The following is a 14732-nucleotide window of genomic DNA, read 5'->3' as shown; positions in this document are numbered from 1 at the left end:
TTCATAAACCACTTTTAGAAACTCAAGATAGAAACCAGCTTTTTAAAAACTGTAGTGCTTCCAAACATGACCTTAATTAGATGCAAAAAAACGACAACATGAACGATAACTTCTGCTGCTAAGCACAAGACATGGGATGCAAACGAGTGACTCTAAGATAGGACCCTTAAGAGCAAGATGCAGAATGCAGTGAGAACATACTATGGGATGAACTTCCCAATACTATGCCGATGGGAGCCCTGAACAAGCACCCAGATTATTGTAAGGGTGCGTCGTCACTTCACAGCCCACTGGCTCGCTGCTACTACCTGCGAAGGGACTGTAGTTTGGGGCTAGGTTGTGAACAGCTCTCCAATCCTGCTGCGAGTGCCGGTGTTCCTCTAGCAGTGCCATGCTTTGCATGTTATTGTAGGTGTAGCAAGAAGCCTGTGCCTGCAACGATGATGGTGCCGCCGGCAATGGCGGCTTTGGGGGGAGGACTCCCTGCCCGACGAGCTGCTGGAGCCGCGCTTTGATTCTCCTCATCTTCGTCTCCACCATCTCCCTCAGGCTAAGGAGCTCGTCCTTGCCTCTGCCTTCGCCGCCGGCGAGACGCCCTCCGCACATGCTGTCATGGAGGAGGTCCAGGGTCTCCCGCTCGCGGTTCTCGAGGTCCAGCTTGCTCACCTGCTCGCGGAGCCTCAGGGAGCGGCCGTGGAGGAACTCCTCCTGGTTCTTCGTCTTCTTGAGGCTACCGACATCCAGCATGCCGTTGAATTTCAGGAGGAGCTGCTTCGCCTCTTCGTGCGAGGGCCATACCTTCGGCTGCGCCTCGCCCTCGCCGTACACCACGACGCACAGCTTGATGCCGCAGAGCGTGGCCAGCTCGCTGGCCTTCTTCTCCAGGCCCTGGGTGCGTCTCTTGTACGTCGCGCGCCGCGTAGCGTTGTTGGAGATCCACTGCAGATTCACCTTCTTGCGTGCCATGGCACCCTAGCTAGCTAGACCAATACCCTAGCCCTAGGCTAGGCAAACAAAAGGAAAATGGCCGCTTTAATTTGGTGTTGAGATGAAATGGTAGGAGAGCGAGGTGGTTTTTATAGATCCAAAGAGGAGCTTAGAGCAACGGTCATACCATATTATATATGGATAGCATTAACTCACAGCCAAAATTAGCTGTATACTATATAAATTTTCCTAGTTGTAGCTGAGGACATTTTCTTCTTCTTCATAAATACATCAATCACAAGAAATAAGCACCGCATATACGTCGTCGTCATGCATGAGCATTGTGTGATAAGTTAGACAACGGTCAGATTATATTTAATTACACCAATTACAAATTTCCTAATGATAACATGGTATATTATGGCAAGTATTTACTACTACAGAAAGATAATAATAATGATCCCTAAGTAACTATCGAAACATATTTCTTACTTCTTAAATGCATTCGATCACAAGAAAAACATGTTCCACACATACACAGGATTGTGTGTGATATATAGGGTATATATAATGCTCAAATATAATTTAGTTGCTGCTAAAGAACCACAAGGAATAATCTGATAGCATTTAATCATGACTTGAGGAAGGTTCAGAGAAGGACTCGGCCTGACGTCCAGCGGTGATCTAGCCAAAAATATCGTCGGGTCATCAAAGTTAGTTTAACTGTATAATATAAATTTTCTTGAACTTTAATACTACTTTGTTGAAGGATTTATAAATTTTATCGGGTAGGCTAACCCCGGTAAACCTTCTAAATTCGCCCCTGACATCAAAACAAGTATGTGAAGCTTAGATACTTAGCTAGAATTTTAGCGATGAGTGATTCTATGTAAATTTGTAACAATATAAGTGTGACACACCGACATGTAAACAAAAACTTACCAAATATAATATAATCAAATAAAAAGGTCTTACGATCATCTAACATATTAAAAAAGTACAAAATTATACCTTACATACCAATAACGATAATTTAAGAAGAACACAATGTTACTTTTTTTTTGTTGGGCCTACTACGCCTCTTAATATAGCTATGAGAGTGTGAATAATATCATTTTCATCCACTTGTAAGAAAATATCTCGCCCAACAAAAGTGAAGAGACCATCACCTAAAGGATTATCTCTTATCTCATTTTTTAAATTTATTCTTGACAAAAGTCATTCTAGAAAAAATTCTTTCAACACTTATTGCCACATCTAGAAGCAATGCTAGTTTAAAAAGCATGCATAGTTGTACACCCAATGATATACTTCTCCCTCTTTGTTTCAACAAGTTTAACAGAGAGATCAACAACATTGTTTAGGCATTTGAACATATCATCTTTTCTTGTTGTCCTCATTTGCATAGGGGTCAAGCTGAACCACCAAGATTGAGACATGTTACAGATAGGGAGGCTGGATTAGAAAAACCATTCAGATGGAGTTAGATGATAAAAACAAATAGATAATAAAAAAATTGAATTGGCTACGATAACCAATCTCGCACCTAGGGTTTCCTCCATAATAAGATGATTATTAAACAATAATCATCGTAACAACGCAACATCGTATCACTGTGCACCTGTACCAGTGTGGCACTACTGTCTTCTAAAGTTCAGGTCACTTGCTAGCCTTGTTTGTCGAAGCTTTGTATCGTCCTGATGCATTGAGCCACCACTATGGACTCGCATCAAAGAAACGAAACAAAGACGTTGCAAACGATCACGCATGTACGAGACTCACTAGAAAGGTCATAATATTTTTTATACGTGATATCTACATTTTAATGGGCATTAGGCCAGGGTTGTTTGTGGCACACAAGGACTATCTTGTACCTCCACCCTTGGGCTTTGGGCCAGGGTGGTTCATGGCCCACAGGGAGCACCCTATACCTCTGCCCCTGTGATGAAGTGTGATGCATTCATGCATCAATCCATATATGTTTCAAAACTCTACAATATGTATGTGTTGCACCCAAGCAAAGAAATGGCTTTTCCTGTCATAAAAGTGGGATCTTTGAGCCAATGCAATTAGAGACATAGCTCATACCCCGCCCTAACCCTACCACATAAGAGCCACACACTACTACTGAAAAGCTTTTTAGAGACAGCTAGGAAGCATACATAGAAGTGGCTAGAGGTCAACCACTTTTATCTCATGTACATAGAAATCAACAAACTCTAAAGGCAAGGGGAACCAAAGTAGCCTCCCAAAATGGATTTTTAGAGACAGTCATTGTTCGAGCTGCTTCTACAAATAAAATTTTTAGAGATGGTCGTTATTCTCAACCACCACTAGAAAAACAGTTTCTAGATGTTGCTGTGTTTTACATCTTTCTCTACAAATATTTTGTGAAAGTATTCAAAATTCAGATTTCGTATAATAATTACATATTATATATATTAACATACACCAAATTCAAAAAAATGTACATTATTATACATATATATGCACATTGCAATTAACATATATGAACATATACACATCTACATACATTCAAATAAGGACCTAGCATCACATCAATATTTGCTAATAATGTTACATCAAATATACATTTTTAATGACCTAAGTTTAAACCATGCTAATCTTGAAGCTTCGTGCAATCAGCCTTGCATCCTACCTCTCGTTGTCTCCTTTAATTTTGGTTGACTTCACATTCTACGACATATAAAGTCATCTCCTTGGTTCCCCCTCCACTCACCATGCATGATCCTTCCTTTAGGAGAGGTTAGTAACTCCTTGGTGTGTCATCCCTTTGCATCTCCTCCATATTGAGAAGTTTTGGCATCTCCTAGCTATTCAAGTGAGGGGCTATCAAACATTCTGAAAGGGAAATGTGCTAGATAGCCATTTCTACCTATTTTGGTGATTAAATGTCCAACACACCAACATGGACTCACTAGTTTGAAATGAGTATAAGTAAAAGTCCACTTGAAGGCAGTTTGAAGGTACTAAGTCCTAAAGAGCTAAAATGGAGGCTAGAAAATGCAGCTTTGGGTAAAAGGGTAAAAACCATGATGTTTGAGTACTTAGATAAGTTGCCTATGTCTATGTGTTTACCACTTTTGTTTGAACTCCAACTTTATTTAGTGAGAAAAGTGATTTCAGGACTTAGTTTGAGCCAAAATGCAAATCCTAGTGAAAGACCAAGTAAAAAAGTGAGTTCTCTGCACTTAGTCAATTGAATTATGTGCTAATTATGTTTGTCTAAGTCGTAAGGAAGCTCCCAAGAATAGCCAAAAAGGTTTAAAGAATATAGGTTCAAAAGAGCCTAAATTGGGCTGTTTTGGGCCTCACCGGACCGAGTCCACAGGGCCCAAGACTTGGACTTTTAGCGGCCTGGTGCACCGGACTGGGTCCATGTGCATCAGGCCACCATACGATTGAACTTCTCAGCCTCAGGAATTTAATTATAAAATTCACTGGACCATCTCCAACGATTCTCACTTGCAGGCACGCACTGGCCAACGGCTAGCTGACGTGGCACCCGGTTCGGAGGTGCACCGGATCGGTCCGCTGCCAGCCAACTATGAAAGGGCGTCAGTCAGATCCTAGGGGGCGCGCAACTGTTCTTGGTCCGGTGGTGCACCAGACCACAAACAATAGATTTCATGATCTTTTTCTATGGAAGGGGCAATGCCATGGGGCCTTTTGGGGCTATAAAAGCATCCCATGCCGATCCTCTTCAAAACATAAGCATACCAAGAGCTATACTACACTCTGACATTCTGCCGTAACACCTTCTAGTTGTTTTAGTGAGATCCGGGCGCTGTTTCTGAGCCATTTCTTGTAATTCTTATGTTTGCGCTCTTGTGATCGTGTTTTTGTGTTGTGTAGCTGGTTTTGGCTCTTGTGTGTGTACTTTGTCCCCTCTCTTGTTCTAAGTTGTAACTCTGATCTTGTGTATGCCTACGAGAGACACCAATTTGTGGATATTCCTATTGCGAGAAGGTTACTATCAATATAAGGAAGACCGTGGCACTCAAATTTGATCTTTGGATCACTTGAGAGGGGTTGAAAGCAACCCTTATCTAAAAAGAGGACACCATAATGTGGATATTGACAATCATTTCAAGCTTGGCCGAAAAATGGTATAAAATTGCATGTCACTTGTGTATTTACTTTCTTGCAATTTTATTGCTTCCTAAGTTCTCCAAATTCACTTGTAATATTGCTCTAGGTCTAATTTATATCTTGAAAGAGCAATCAAGTGAAAAGGACTTTTCTCTCTTCTTCTCACTTCAAACTTGGTTTAGTTTTACGGTAACTCCTAATTTTAGACCAAGTTCGTGTTCTGAGTTGTATTTTTGCAAGATCACCTATTCACCCCCTCTAGGTGATCTCAATTGGTATCGGAGTTGGTATCTTTCGTTGGGTCTAACAACCCAAAGATATGGACTCCAAAGGGAAGGGCAAGGTGACTAACGAGAAAGAGAAGATTTCCATCGACAACGAGCCCAAAGGAGAAAAGTCGTCGATTCGAGATCTGGCAAGGAGGGGAAGAAGAAGAAGCGCATCAAGAAGATAATCTACCACGAGAGCGACACTTCTTCGCAAAAGGATGACGACTCCTCCTCCTCTAAGAAAAAACCGGTCAAAACCTACTTTAACCACACTCCTTTAAATTATTCACGCATTTTTCATTATTCCAATGCCCAATTTGCTATCTATTCCATTAGGCAAGCCTCCTCACTTTGATGGGGAGGATTATTCATGGTGGAGTCATAAAATACATAGTCATATTTTTTCACTCCATCAATGCATTTGGGACATTGTAGAAAATGGTTTTAATATTCCTGATGTTCATGATGATGATTATAATGAGGTAGAAGTAGACTAACACATTCATAAAAATGCCCAATCTACTACTATTTTGTTAGCTTCTCTATGCAGGGAAGAATACAACAAAGTTAATGTCTTGGAAAACGTGAAGGAAATTTGGGACACTTTGTGCATCGCACATGAAGGGAACTTGATGACCAAAGTCACCAAGATGGAGGTCATCGAGGGCGAGCTAGGGAGATTTGCCATGAAGAGGCACGAAGGGCCACAAGAAATGTACAACAGACTCAAATCCCTGGTGAACTAAGTTCGCAACTATGGGAGCACAAGATGACAGACCATGAAGTTGTGCGACTCGTGCTAAGGTCATTTACTATTTTTTATGCCAACCTTGTCTCCCTAGTTACTGAGAACCCCAGATAAAAGAAGATGAGTCCCAAGGAGGTGCTGAGCAAGTTCGTTATCCATCAAATAATGGTTAAGAATGCAAATTACATCACCGACATCGCCAACAGGAGCCTCTCCTACAATGAACAGGAATGTGTCGCTTTCAAAGCGACAAAGGAGGCACAACCCAGCAAGGAGGCGCAAGTTGAGGCGGCAAGCCTCAATGACGAGGAGATGGTGTTTGTGATCAAGCGCTTCAAGAATGCACTAAAGGGACGCAATGACTTCTCCAACAAGGGCAAATCAAGGGCGAGTGTGCCTGCTTCAAGTGTGGTAAAAATGGTCATTTTATTGCTAATTGCCTCGATAATGAGAATGGCCAGGACAAGGAAAAGAATGTGAGGAGAAGAAAGTAGAGAAGAAGAAGTTCTACGACGAGAATAAGGGTGAGGCGCACATCGGCAATAAGTGTGATTCGGACTGCTACTCCTCCGACTCTGATGATGAGGGATCGCCGCCTTCGCCTTTGACAAGTCTTCTCTCTTCCCCAACGAGCATCACACATGTTTGATGGCTAAAGAGAAGAAGGCATTTTCTAGAGATACACCTAAATATACTTCTTCTAGTGATGATGAGTCTAGTGATAATGTTGTTGATTATAGAGATTTGTTCAAGGTATTAGATAGAACTAAAATTTACTAGTAATCCCAACGTAAAAAACCTTTTAAATTTACCTTACTTTTTCTAGTTATGATAAGCATAGAAATCCTCTCTACTCAATATATCATATGCACTTGTGCTATTCTAGGTCAAACCTAACTTTTTGTTAGTTCACTTCATGTTCCATGTGCAAATCAACACCTTGTAATAGTTCTAGATGAAAGCTACATTAACAATCATGTCCTTGTTTTTTTATCTATTTGACACTATTGCTATCGATATTTATAAAGAATCGCATACAATAATATACATACCACTAGTATAATGTTAAGCATGTAGGAAGTAGACTATATTGTGGTTGCTTCCTTTTGGTTGTTGAGCTTCCTCTACCTATCACTAGCATTTGTCTACCTTCCCAAAACTCTAGGGAATCAGGTAGTAGACATGAATGCACCACACGAGACTGTTATCTCCTAGTCATTGATCCAACCTCAAAAGAGAATGGGAGTCACAAGCAATTCAAGGTGTTGGGTCTAGCTATCGCCAACTAGTGTCACCTTTGCTAGGGTTTTGATTTCATGCGGTTAGAATCTAAGAGAGGGAGAGAGGGAGGGAGGAATACAAGTGTTAGATGGTTGGAGCGCTATTATGTTTTTCGAAAATATGTTGTTGGCTATGTTTGTTAGCAAACTGACGAACTCAGCTTAAGTCTGTCGGCCTATTAGATTAAGTTCGATGATTTTTCATCCACGTTCTTTAACCAGTTTCCTACATGACTTGGATTGTTGTGTGTGGGCTTTAGCCTATGGGGCATGGAGTGATGGGCCTCTTTATCATTTGTTTGTGGCCCAATTCAATAGGCCAATCAAACAACAATATATAGTATGCAGTGTCATTTCTTTCATCTTCCCCAACCTTAGACAGTTGCCATCTCCTGGTATCTATGCTATGTGCAACATGCTATGCACATGTTGCTTTGCCAGCCATGGAGATGAAGGGTGTGCTCTAAAACTCGCTAACTTGGTGTGCACAACACCAACTTGCCATGATGTGTCAACCCCCGTTTAAAAGCATATTGAGTAATATTGTATTGGGTAATACTCATACACCTCAATTGGACTTGGGATGAGAGAGTTAGTGTTACACTACATCAAATTTTACATTATATGACTAAATGTATTTGTCATAGATCATATAATATATGTCATGATACATGGTTTGTGACATTTCGGTAAAAAAATTGCTTCATCACATGTCTTTTATCTTTAATCATGTTCTGTTATGTTCTAAAATTTTTCCTCATAGCCGTTATGACAATATATTTGTCGCTAATTTATGGTGATAGGAAACTTATTTACCAAGGTAGAAAACTAATATAAAATCACTTTTTCTCAAGTTTTTCAACATATAAAACTTGTTTAGCAAGGTAGGCAAGATAGAACTGATAGCAAGTTTATGGTCAACAAGTTATTTGTCTAGAAGTTTTAACAAGGAAAGATTTTTGGGATAGTAGACAATCACTGCCAACCATAATAAACTATCTACAATTAGTCAATTAGGTAATCTATTAATCTAGTTTTATGGCTCGTTGTGCTACCATCATATGCTTCTAACCATGGAAAACATATGGGGACTTCTATATATCAAAGATTCACTACCAAAAAATTAAAACAATATATCTCTAAACTACTTTCCTCCTACAACTTGAAATACACACTAACTATAGAGATTTGAAACAATGATCCAATTCTTTAATCGAATTGTCACACCCCATGCCATCCTATATTCGCTTTAAAGTGAAGCCTCATCCTCCAACAAGTGAACCTTTTACAATGTCATTATCACATTCTATTAAGCTATGTTTTGTGGTTCTTTAGTAGTAATCAACCAATATTTGTCACTTGTGTACGTAATAGTCACCTAGAGGAGGGTGAATATGTGACCTTGATAGCTTGGATGATAGCTTGGATGGACGTCGCCTAGGCCTCGGTGGCACCACCAAGGATGAGCTCGTTAGCCTTAGGGAGATAGTGGAGACAAAGATGAGCAAAACCAAAGCACAATCCTAGGAGATTGTCATCGAGCAAGGAGCCCTCCTAGATTCATTGCAGGTGATTCAACTCGTTTCATCATCATATACACATGCTTCTTCTCCCTACATCTACGACAAGACACAAATCATGGAACCACTAGCCAGCCTAGGCCTAAACTCTAGGGGGATTGGTACCATGTTATATATTGCCTTTGTAGGCATGCAGTAGTAGCAGGGATGCCAGCAGCCGTGGGTGCGAAATTGTGGAGCATAGCAACCTGGGTTCTTTCTCGGGCCTCCCATGCAAGACACTATAGCAGAACTCACATTCTCTAATAATTTTGGTTGCATTTCATCTGCTAGTCTTAAGGGTCTTATCTTCGAGTCTCTCATTGCATGCCATGTATTGTGTTTCTTCATAGAATAGTTAGAGTTTATATTCTTGTTGTTTCGTTTGTAACAATATGTATGCATGCATTTATGAATCCCTTTTAGTTGTTTACATAAAATGATATTATGTTAATGGTGGTTCTATTTTGTGGCATTGTTTCTTTATTTTGCATGTATCAACAATATATATCAAGCATCTTGGAACTATGAATGTATGAATGATAAGGTGTTTTACTTCTATGGGTGCAATAGGATAACATCACTACATTTGATAATTAGGTTCTTAATAGTATTACAAACATAAATGTTATGCTTTTATTTATCTAGTAAAATTCCAAAAAATGTATTCTAGAGATTGATATCACTTGTATATAAGGCACTAAAAGCAAACATCTACACAACGATTGATAAGAAATCTTGGAGAACAATCTGGTAACATTGAAGAAGGTCGAGGAAGAATTGTGGAGAATGAAACACTCGTGTTTAAGGAATGGTGCGAGGACTACAATCTCCTCTTGGATCAACATCTAGTAAGGCCCTTTGTCAGGCACGCGCTATTCGATTATCTTCCTCTCCTGCAACGATCTTGTAGTGTGAAGGACTTGCAAAACTTTATGTTCTATTGAATAAGGTTCAAACTCGTGTGGATGAGCAGCGACCATTGGGACCAATGAATTTGGAGCAGATCAATTAAAGGATTAATGACGATGAAAGCAAGCTTTAGACAAAAGTTCTCCGATGGAAGGCAAAGGATCAACTGGGCGGAGTGTTTAGTAGCGGAGAATGAAGTTGTTGGCCTGAGTAAGTTGAAGCATCATGGGATTTCTTTTATGGGATTACAGAATTTGAAATGTTGGATTAATAAATAAATTGAGTCCTAAGCTCCGAGCCGAGTCTATAGACTCAGGGGCCGCTAGAATGAGTCAAGGACTCGGTCAAGGATGGATTTACATGGTCATTCTAGAAGATTCATAAGAGTCTCATTTTCCTGAATCAATGAATGAGCTAAATGGTACTCAGGGATCACTATCAATAATATGTACCAAGTCAAGCTCCATGAAGAAGAGCCTGAGCAGAAGGGCTCATGGGCTCAGCCATGAGCCTAAGGATTTAACAATAAGATCATATATAGATAGCACAAGGGATTCTAGAAACATAGATATGGTAAAGATCTCAACGGAGTCAGAGGTAAACTTGAAAACATAGAGTTAAACTCATGTATGGCTCGGTAATCGACTTGACTCTGTCATGAACTTAGTAACCAACTCAATGTCTACCATATAACCACCATATGTTCTTAGGATATAAAAGGCGAGGTAGGGGAACTCTCTAATGACCAGAACATACAACAACAAATCCACCTCATATAGGACGCAATGTATTATCTCGCATTGAGAGTCCGAACCTACCTAAATCTTCGTGTCTCTCATGTCTTTACCTTCAGAATTCAATCTTGTGACCTACCCCATAAATTCATTGTCGTACAATCGTCGATTAAAGGTGTTGTTGTTGTTGAGGAAAATTGATGTCCTAGAAAATGGAGAGAGAAAAAGAAATCATTTAATTTAGGTTTGACCTAACAACTGCTTGTACAAACAATCAAACAAAATATTTGTTAAAATGATATTTTATATTACATGAAAGTAGGGAATGATATTGTCACCGTGATCCAGTGGCATGCTCATGTTGTTTCAACCGCTGTAGCAATAGAGGGTGAGGATTATGGATGGCAACAGGTATATACCCGTCGGGTATTAGCATTCCACACCCTTACCCATAAAAAATCTACCTGTTGGGTTACCTATATACATCGCAGAAATATAATCTTACCCGTACCCATACTCACACGGGTAATTTCTCGTACTCGCTAGGAAAGTGTCATATTCTAATATACCAATACTCAAAATGTCAAACAAACATACAAAAAGAAGTTCAACTTCAAATATAACAAACCATATGATTCATAACTTGATAGTTAAACAAAAAATAGTCAAAGATGAAATTTCTTTTAGCTAAGATAAACTTTATTAGATGGTAATAGTGGTATGATACCGGGATATTTTACCCATGAGTACATGGGTATGGGTGGGTAGGTAGTACCCACCCATACCCGTTCTCGTCTAACCAATGGTAGAGGTTCTTATTCATTAACATACCCATGGGTAAAGAAAATCCCATAGCCACTTAACCCATCGAATATTTGGGTTTCGGGTATCCATTGCCATCTCTAATCGAGAGAGAAACGAATGACAGTGGTAGGTCGAGGTTGTGTGTGTAGGGAGGCTTGGCGATGGTTTGGCCCTTGGGCTGAGAACATATGGGTGGTTGGGTTTAGTGTGTGACTCCACTAGTTAAAAAACTTCCTAAAATTAATTGAGGATGTTATTGACTAAAAATTATACTCCAATAATACCTTAAATGAATTTCTCAAATATACAAACTTCCTAAATATTTGTATTCAGTCCTATACATAGAGGGTTGTTTCGCACTTGCTTATTTCGCGCGCCAATCGCACCACGAAATCACTTGCACACCATTAAGTTCACACCCGCATACAACTGATGCATTTTAAATAATTTAAGCTAAAGGATGAATTTATCATCCTCGTCTGATGAGTCTGAAGATGATCCATCCAAAAATTAGAAAAAAATGATCGTCCATGATTCATATCGAATAAAAATAGTAATAAAGAGAAGAACAATATTTATTGGGTTTTATCGTACAAATGAAACTAAATTAAAAGCTGCAAGTAATAACTAGAAAAAATTGAATCGACATAATTTTAAAAAATTATCAATCTAGAAATTAGGAACACTAAGGATATGTTTGGATCTCATAACTAAACTCTAGCATGGTGCTAAAGTTTAGCTCTCTTATATAGAGAGCTAAAGTTTAGCTCATGGATAGTTTTTGGATGCAAGTGCTACAAGTTTAACACATAGATATAGAAATACATCCATACTCCTAATTAATACAGGGTGGGGAGATAGTGGGGTGACCAGGTGAGAAGGTCAGAATGGTATGTGATGTTTTCTCTCACCCTGGATCACTTTTAGCTCAGTTAGCATATTTTGAAGAGCTAAATTGTTAACGAGTGATAAAGTTTAGCAACTTCACTTTTAGCACTTTTTATCCTTCCGGTTTAGATATTCAAGCGTTAAAGTTTAGCTAAATATGGTGCTTAGCTTTAGCACTATGAATCTAAACATGCCAAGATGAGGTCGTGAAGGATGTTGCGATAACTATCTTTTTGGATCGGCCATGGGATGGTTCATGGCTATGGATCGCAAAAATAAAATATGTTGCTTGTAATCAAAATTAGAACCGAGTTCAGTAGATCTTTACATGCATTTTCATTTCAAGTACTCGTACTAAACTGCTTAAAAAACCGATGCCTTAATTCTAACTCATGAACTGAACTGCTTGATTGTAAAGAATCGTAGTGCACACCAATGATATATAGTGGAAACATGCCTTGCAGAGTTGCAGCTCCAAGGTCGTCTTCTTCGTGTGAGGGATGTTATAGTGCTGGCCTCCATTGTGCTTCGTAATCTCCATCATGCAACTCTGCTAAGTTAGGAATACACGGTTGGCCCCCTATCTGCTACTGGATATTTCATAACGTACCTTCTACCTTAACAATTTGGTTGATGTTGTTTGGTGTTCCTTTTTCGAACAAAGCTTGGATTGCTGCAAAGAACCCAAGGTCCAATACATTAAGGACAGGTGAGTTGGGAGGTTGGCATGTCAGCCTAATGTCCCACCCATATCTGCATGCTTGGGCAGCTTCAATGAATGTTGGATCATCAACGTTGATGTGTGTTTTTGCATTTTCCTGCTGGATGTAGATGGGCATCCCCTTTTCTTCTTGAAGCCACTTTTGCTTTGGTTGATCACAAAACCTTGTGCAAATGGTAATCACGGCTTACTTCTCTGGCTACGTATGTCATTGCCTTTGTAATCACGGCTTACAAAACCGTCGTTTCTGTATTTGACAATTTTGGAACTAAAATAGAATAAAATCAAAACACCCCCTTAGTATGTATTAGCATCTACGATTTGTTGTAAGTGGTACAATCTGCTTAAGTTTTATTCTGCACTTATGAATTTATCTGCTGCATAACAATTGTTTCCATTGTACATACGATAATATCCAATTCAACAAACTCATAAAAATATTCCACAATGTTCAACACGCGTGCATGGCGCACACAATGCACTAGTTAAGTTTACAACGACGACTATATGGACGGAGATGCCTCCTTGGTCTTTGTTAGGATGGCCACGGAAAATTCCCCATGTGAGAATAGCTTCCCATCCCGTTCCTGCGACGAAAAGATTTTCCCATGGGTATCCCCATAAACGCTCGTGGGGATGTTTCTTCCCCTTCCTTTGTGGGGATAAAACCCCGACGGGATCCCCATCCCCGTTTAAATTATAATTAAAATATAAGATCTTTGCTATTAATTATTAATACAAAACATTATCATTTATAAATATTGTCAGATGTAAGTAATTGTATATCAAAATGAACACATTTGTATAATGTGTGATCTCTTGACAAGGTAATTATTTATTTTTATCATTAACTATCACACGAAAACATAGTCACATGCAAGTTTAATGTGTCCCCACAGGGAATGAGGACGTGGAATGCTTCCCCATAAGGATTTGTTTGGTTATTCCCATTACACATGGATTGAATGAGATTGGAAAAAAATTAAGAATAAGTTTGACTTGGTTGGACTTAAACCCACCAATCCCACTCAATCCACATGGATTGAGAGCTAATCGAATAGGCCATAATCATTCTCGTTTACCCATTAGGGCTAGTTTGGGAACTCTATTTTTCCAAGTGAGAGCACCTAGAGGGGGTAAATATGTGATCCTATAAAATTCAAGACTAAACAACACGAGTTTAGTTTATAAAATGTTAGTGAAGTCAAAACCAAGGTGCTATGAATAGAGAGGGAAAGAACTCTTCACTTGATTGTCCCTTTAGAATCTATATTAAACTTAGGAACAATATCACAAGTGATTAAATGAGAACTCTAAGGAAAAAAGCAATCACAATAAAAGGTCACACAAGTGACACATCAATTTTTATCCCGTGGTTCGGCCAAGTAGAATACTTGCCTACTTCCACGTTGTGGCGTCCCAATGGACGAGGTTTGCACTCAACCACTTTCAAGTGATCGAAAGATTAACTTGAATACCACGGTTTTCTTCCTTTTCTCAAGTATTCCCTTTGTGAGGAATCTCTACAAGTTGGAGCCTCTCACCCTTACAAGATTGATCACAATTACACCACAAGAGTAAGGGAGGGAATAGAAACATATGCAAGAGCTAGAGTCGCAGCAACGACACGCACACAAGTCAAGAAACGAGCACAAAACATAGCGCATCAAGTTCACAGCTCAAACGAGTGCTCAAATCTCAAACATAATGAATCGAATGCGTGCTTGCGGAGTCTAGGCGTATTAGGATGTTTTAATGGAGGCTTGGTGAACTGTTC

The sequence above is a fragment of the Zea mays genome, chromosome 4 (genome assembly GCF_902167145.1).
Source record: "Zea mays cultivar B73 chromosome 4, Zm-B73-REFERENCE-NAM-5.0, whole genome shotgun sequence".
Lineage (NCBI taxonomy): Eukaryota > Viridiplantae > Streptophyta > Magnoliopsida > Poales > Poaceae > Zea > Zea mays.
This window is presented reverse-complemented; position numbering follows the sequence as displayed.